The sequence below is a fragment of the Rhinatrema bivittatum genome, chromosome 10, assembly GCF_901001135.1.
Source record: "Rhinatrema bivittatum chromosome 10, aRhiBiv1.1, whole genome shotgun sequence".
Classification (NCBI taxonomy): Eukaryota; Metazoa; Chordata; class Amphibia; order Gymnophiona; family Rhinatrematidae; genus Rhinatrema; species Rhinatrema bivittatum.
Window position 1 is genome coordinate 86,714,062 of NC_042624.1, and position 7,863 is coordinate 86,721,924.

The window sequence follows — 7,863 nt, forward strand, 5'->3', positions numbered from 1 at the left end:
CTTTCTATTCCATGTGTGGTGAAACTTTGCAAGAAATGATCTGCATGTTAGAAACAGCAGCACAGTAACTAATTAAAACACATCTACAAATAGTTTTAGTTTCTACAGGTAGTTCAGGTTTAATACATGAAATTGTGATCTTAAGTATAACCTAGCTGCTGCTTTTCAAACTTTATCTGAGTAGAACCTGCCTTTGAAAATAAGAATTTTTTTGTTCACAGCTTCTTAAGGCAAGAGAGTCTGGCATTGCTTGATGGTGACATCTAGAGGCCAGAGAGCAACATCCATGCTTCCTATTATTTTGGAGGGAGCCATGGTCTATGTTACAATGGCTGGACTGCTCTGGTCTGAAAGGGAATATGCTAACACAATAAAATATCTTCAGTTAGGGCTCATGGATCACAGGAGGCTTGCTTTGGATTTAAGTAGAAGCCGAAAGACACAGGAGAAAACCTCTTGGCTCTGTAGTTTTTTTTTTTTTTAATAAATTTTGTGTAGTGAGTGCATAAGGTAAGCTAACTACCTATCCATATTTCTAAAAGGCAAGTACAAAGCTATGCACCACAAGGGTAAAGGTGCTCAGATAATTTTGTATTTACATTAGTTGAACACAAATGGAGAGAACTACCTAATTATATTTTTTTGCTATCGTAATTTATACAAATTAATGGTGTAATGTATTGACATGTTTATCCAAAAAATTTATAAAAATGTCCATGTGATCCCTGTTTATGAATGTCTCCCAAACAATGCTTCATGTCCTATGCCAGATAAAACTGTCAATTACTCAAATGAAAAATTTTATTTTTCTCCCAGGACAAGCAGGATGGTAGTCCTCACATATGGGTAACATCATCCGATGGAGCCCTGTCACAGAATACTTTTGTCAGTTTCTAGAACTTTGACAGGCACACTGAGCATGCCACTAACCCTATGGCCACCAAGGGTCCCCCTTCAGTCTTTTTTTTTTTAATTTTTTTTTCCCCATGCAGCAGTTGCCTTGCAGTTTAGGAGCTCTGTGAGAAATTTCTCAACTTTCCTCATGGAAATATTTGAAGTTTAACTTCTTTAAAATCCCTCACCGGGGTCCCCCATCACGTTCCGTTCGGTAAGTGTTTTTTCCCATACTTTACGGTCTGTTCCTGGCAGCTTACCTCTCTGTACCGGATGGTCACTGACCGCGTGCCCACCATTCTTTTTTTCGGCATGGCGACCGGGGTTAGGAAATGCCCTGAGTGGCTGAGGACCATGTCCATAACAGACCCACATAATGTTTGTGGTTTGTGCTTAGACCCCTCACATGATGTCAGTCTGCCCCAGTTGCACACAAATGACCCCCAAAGGCTGGCGTGCTTGACTGGACAAGATGGAGCAGCAGTTTGCGTCAAAATGCTGTGCTCCATCATCCAGCTCAAGTGGCTCTGACCAGAGAGGATCTGTTGACCTCAGAGCTGCCTCGCTAGGAACATCATGTAGTGGGGTGACTGTCCTTCAGACACCCTCGACGGTATCAGCATCATTGTCCTCTGTGCCAGAAAAGGACTGGATAGAGCACCAAGGGAAACATAGTCACTGGCACAGATGTGCATCCCTGCCTGGTCCCGGTGCAGATACTGCAGCAGCATCAATTCCTACGAAGCCACCTGGGGAGAGGAGGCCCCATGCTCCTCTGGTCCCAAAGGTGTTCCCTACTGATGTCCTGGGTATTGACCCTCCACAGCTTGCTGTGGAGCATCCAGTAACACCGAGCCTGCCTCCTACCCTAGGTGCAGTGCTATCAATGCCAGCCTTCAGGGAGGAATTGGACAAACTGGTCCAAGAGGCAGTACTCAATGCCCTCTGGGGCTTTTAAGTTACCACCAGAACTGGCACCCTCTGTTCACACAGCTCCTTGAGCACCTGGACACCCTCATCGGTGCACAGGCTCTTATCTGCTCTGCCAAGAGGTGGCACAGATTTGGCCCTGGGCCCTGTTGACTCAATACAACTGCAGCCACTTATCTGGCAGGCACACAGAATGCAGTAGCAGACTGCCTCAGCTGAAGTTTCCAGCCCCAAGAGTGGTCTCTGGATCCCTCTGTGGCGAGCAGAATCTTCCACCAATGGGGTCAGTTCACCATCGACCTCTTTGCATCCAAACAGAACCACACAGTGGAATGCTACTGCTTCCTACGCAGGGACCAAAGAGCACCAACCAGGGATTCCTTCACCTGCCTCTGGAACACAGGCCTGCAGTATGCATACTCTGATTCTGCTAATCAGCAAGACTCTCATGAAGCTACAACAGGACCGAAGCTTAATGATACTCATAGCCCCATATTGGCAACACCAGGTCTGATTTCCCATACTTCTTGACCTCTCTGTCCAGGAACCCATTCGCCTGGGCACAGTGCCCAACCTCATAACACAGAATCATGGCAAGTTACACCATCTGAACCTCCAGACCCTATCTCTGACAGCCTGGACGTTGAAAGGTTGATACGCTAGTAGAAAGGGTGAGGGGTTGTAGTATCTCAAATCCTTGTAGTTTCACGGAAGTCTTACTGCTCTAAATGGAAAAGGTTTATAAGGTGGTGCACACAAAAGAACCTTAACCCCCTTTTTCTTGCCCCACACCAGCACTCTTGGATTATCTCTGGCACCTCTCGGAATCTGGCTACAGACTTCTTCCATATGAGTACACGTCAGTGCCATCTCTGCTTACCATCAAGGAGTAGGGGATGCACAGATAACAGCTCAACTCCTGGTGCCTCTATTTATGAGAGGCTTAATACAGCTTAAGCCACCTATGACCACTGGTTGTGGCATGGGACTGCAACGTGGTGCTTGCATGGCTCAGGTGATCTCCTTTTGAGCCACTGCACTCCTATGAACTCATATCTTACATGGAAAGCAACTTTCCCAGTAGCAATCACATCTGCTCCTATGGTAAGTGAGTTACAGGCTCTCGTGACCTACTCACCTTACACAAGGTTCCTCCATGACTGGGTAGTTCTCCGAACTCACCCTAAATTCCTTCCTAAGGTGGTGACTGATTTTCACTTACATCAGTCCATAATCTTGCCCACTTTCTTTCCAAGGCCTCATGCTCATCCACATGAGCGAGCTCTATACACATTGGACTGTAAGCGTGCACTAGCATTTTATTTAGATCGCACTACCACTCACAGGAAGTCCACCCAACTCTTTCTTTTGACAAAAACAAGCTTGGAGTTACGGTGGGCAAGCTAACTCTCTCCAGCTGGTTGGCAGACTACTGAATTCTACTACCAACAAGCAGGCCTTCCACTTCAGGGACAAGTGAAGGTGCACTCAGTCAAGGCACTGGCAGTAGCACACTACCATTCAGTAGCGATTGCAGACATCTGCAGGGCTGCGGCATGGAGTTCTCTCCACACCATTGCAGCTCATTACTGTCTAGACAAGGCTGGAGCACAAGACTCTTTGGCTAGTCTGTCCTAAGAAATTTAATCCTAGTATAGGAACCCAACTCGTCCTACCTTGACCCACTGTGAATTTCAGGCTGCCTCATCCTTGGCAACAGCACCCCAATTGTTGTGCCTGTTGCACATGTGTGCTGGTTGGCCTGATTATTAAGACGCAGGCTGTAGCTTGCTATTCGCCCATATGTGAGGACTACCATCCTGCTTGCCCTGGGAGAAAGAGTTGCTTACCTGTAACGGGTGTTCTCCCAGGACAGCACGATGTTAGTCCTCATGAAACGTGCCCTCCAGCCCACAGCGTTGGGTTCTATACAGTTTTTGTTTATTTTTTGCTCTTACGAGACAGAAGGGGGACCCCTGGAGGCCACAGGGTTAGTAGCATGCTCAGTGTGCCAAAGTTATAGAAACTTTGACAAAAGTATTCCATGTCAGGGCTCCATCTGATGATATCACCCATATGCGAGGACTAACATCCTGCTGTCTTGGGAGAACGTCTTTTACAGGTAAGCAACTCTGCTTTATTCCAAGAAAACATCCCATAATTATCCTGCCATCTTTAAATAGTAGTTAAGTTTCTCAGAGGCCAAGCAAGTTTGAATTTCTGGTTGATTTTACCCCCCCCCAGCAGGGCACAGAGGCCTCCCCCTACTGTTGCCAGTTCCTCTGAGGAGGAAGCTCCACTGAGCCCAGCAGCGATGCTGAGGCCTGTAGCCCCCCCCCCCCAAATCCATCCAGTTGTGGTGCCTGCCAATCTAGAAGAAGGCAGAATACCTCTGGCCCCATTCCCTGCAGCATACAGTGAAGGTAAGGGTCCCTATGATCCCTGGAGGCAGTTGAGCTTTGCAGGGTTGGTGAGGGTGAAGGCTGTCCCGTTTCAACAGAGGAAGCCAGGCACAAAATGCTCAATCTTCCCAGAGCGTGGGCCCTGTACCCAAGATCCTTAAGGAGGTGCTGTTGAGGATATGGGAATAACCCCTCACTGTGCCTCCTAAGATGGGCAGAATCTACCTTGGCCAGAAGGCTGCTGGATTCAATAAGCTTCAGCTGCCTCTGCAGTTGGTGGTGGTTGAATTCACCCTCAAGAGGGCCAAGTGCTCTCTGACCCTTTCCTCATGGCCACTCCTGAAGAATCACAGAAAGTGTTCCAAAGCACCATACTTATTGCCTACATCACTGTCTCTCAAATCTACATAAGCCAGTCCTTGTGGGACATCTAGAAGCAGGTGCAGGAGGTGACTGAGCAACTGCCTCCGCAGCAAGATACCCTCATGTTGCTAGTACCTAAGGGTCTGCAGTGCAGGAAACACTAGGTCCATCCGCCCTATGAGGTTTGAGACTACATTGAGTCTCTGCGTCCACAAAATGGCATGGCTTTGGCCCTCTGATCTCTGACCAGCAGAATCAGAATGACTTGTGGAGGTGCAGGGTTCTGGAGAGAAGCTCTTTGGCGATAACTGAGGGATGCTATGGCCCAGCTGGAAGACCACCATGAAACTCTCCACCAGTATTCTGGCCCCCTTCTCCTCCTCCACAAGGCTGTTGAGAATGGAGCCAAGGAAGTATTATCTTCCACCTCCTTGCTCCCATCAGGGCTCATGTGGCTTCACAGGCAGCAAAGCACACCCAAGCCTCAGCTGCCTCCTCAGTCAACGATGGGGTTTTGACTAGGCTGTGGGGAACGTAAGCCAGTCACTCATACCTGGGACAATGGATCCTCAGGTCAGGGGCAGGCTGTGAAGCAGTAGCCCACTGTAAGCTCAGACTAGTGGGTTCTGTCCATCATCAGTTTGGGATACTTGTAAGGGGGCTCTCCTCCCTCTTAAACGGCCAGTGTGGTTGAGCCTGTACCAACATGGCAAATGGGGCAGCAAGTCTTTGCCAGGTTCTTCCTCATTCCAAAGAGAACAGGACTCCATCCCATCCTAGACCTAAGGGCATTGAACATGTTTAAAAAAATAAAGTTCAAGATGGTTTCACTGGGCACCTTGATACTCCTTTTGCAAAAAGGGGGACTGTCTATGCTCCCTTGACCTAAAGGATGCATACACTCATCTCAATTTTCCCCAGTCCCAGGAAGTTTCTCAGATTTGTGGTGGGGAAAACATCACTTTTGGTACTGGGTGATGCTGTTGGGTTTAACGCCAGCTCCCTGGGTCATGGTGGTGATGGTGATGCATCGTTACACCCTGGGAGTGCATGTTTCTCCATACCTAAACAATTGGCTGGACAAGAGCATATCTTAGGCAGGAGCTGCCACGTCTATGTGCTTTACCAGCCACTTGGTGGAGTCACTATGGTTCACTCAACCACCAAAATTCCCCTCACATCAGTTGGACTTCATAGGAGCTCTGCTGGACATAGCTCAAGATAAGGCTTTCTGCCTCACCAGTGGGCCTTCACCTCGGTGACCATTGTAGCAGTGTTTCAACAGAGCCAGCTTGGTACAGATTGAGGCTGTTAGGCTATATGGCTGCAGCCTTCCATGTCATGCCTTTGGCGTACAGATGCCCAGAGCAAAACTTTGGCCTGAGTCAGGCATTTTTATGGATACATCTCTGCATCAATAAAGTATTGTAAAAGATCCAGGCATTTACAGCACTAATCTCAATACAGTTACTGGATTTGCAAGTACACATAGGAATCTCATAGCGTTGACAGACCACAACTTTCTAAACTTCTGTCCATAGACTCAGCGTAAACCAAACGTCTTTATCTCCTATTACATCAGGGGCACACAGTGATTGTTGTAGAAGAGGTAAACACATCACTTAAGATTAAGGATGGTAGTGAGATTTTAATCCTAGTTTCTTGCACTAACCACAGGACTACTTCTAGATTAAAAAACAAAAAAACCCAGTAACTTGTGGGAGTAAGAAATCACACTGCAGAACACTGAACCTATGCAGACAGCAGTACCACCCTGCCAGGTCCTCTTTTGCATCTTAAAGTATCAGGTTTGGGTGTCTCTTAAGTACAGCATGTATAATGAATAGGATTGCATCCATAAAAACTACTCCCTCTATAAAAAAATATTCCTTTTATTGACCAGATTAGTAGAATAAACCATTTTCTGTTAATGTCACTCTTGGTGGGATTTAATGGTTTTTTTATACTGACCTCAAACGTTAGCCCTGCATTACACTGAGCACATTTATATTCTTATTAATTCAATCTAAAAAAAAGAATCTCTTAAGACATTGAAATCCATTAATAAACTAAGCCCTCATTTGTTAAAGCTTCCTTGAACAGTACAAATTCCCTGATTATAAATTATCAGTTAAATGCCAAACTTCCTTTGCTAAACTGTGCCAGAGAGGAGCCCATATAATAGATATTGATCACTTGCTGACAACCAGCACCTTGAAGTAATGGCACGTCAAGAAGGCAGCCACCAGCAGAGCACAATGCTCTTGCAACATATACCCTAAAAGATTAGATAAAAACCTTATGGCACCGCTCTGTAAAGCTTTAAAGACCAAGGTCAAAATTGTCTTTGACCAACTGCATACCAATGGAGGCAATATGAGCATATTTTGTTTTCAGAAGCAAATGAGTGCCTGAATTTTATCCATATTCTAATGTGGTTAAGATAAAGGCGTGTAGAAATATTCAGAAGTCTGATTGTTCAACATCAGGAGTTAGATGGTGAAGCTGTCTCAATTTAAAATAACCACTAGATAATATAGATTAACTTTTCTTTAGGGCTGAAGATCAAAAGATAACCAAGTTTGTATTTGTTCCTTAAATTCTATCAACCCTGCATTTATGGCAATACCAGAAGCTTCCTTGGGTTTTGGGTTTTTGATAAATTAAGAAGCAAAGCATTGCTGGATAGGCAGGTGCTAGCTGCTGTAAGCCAGGGTGAAATAAAAAAAATATATATACAGTGAAAAGTAATGTGAGATACAGGAAAATTAAGCAATTGGTAATCCCAGTGCTTACTGGTGGGCAGGATTTATTGCACTCTGCTCAGACTGGAAACCCTCTGCAATCAGGGAAATACCTGCATGTAATCAGCTTTGAAGTGGCTGATTTACATTCTGCTTTTCAAATACTACAAAAGTTATCTGCAAACAAAGTAAAGCTGAATGGCCTCAGCATACACTTTAAAGTAGGCTAATATCTATCTTTTATTGCTAGAGAAAAATGTGCAATCATATTGGTGTGATAATATAGCTGACCCACACTCAAACACAGCTAGCTAAATCTCCCCCCCCCCCCTCTGGGGTTTATCAGATCATGATGATTAAGAACAGGAAATGGGAGAGTTGGAAGAGAATAATAGCACCAAGCAGGTGCTTATTTGTCCCAAATCCCTGGAAAAAAATTGTTCAATAAACTTCACATAGCTTAAAAAAATGGCTCTATTACTGATACTATTTAAGGCCACAATTGTTTTTCACAGCCTTAATGATCCCTT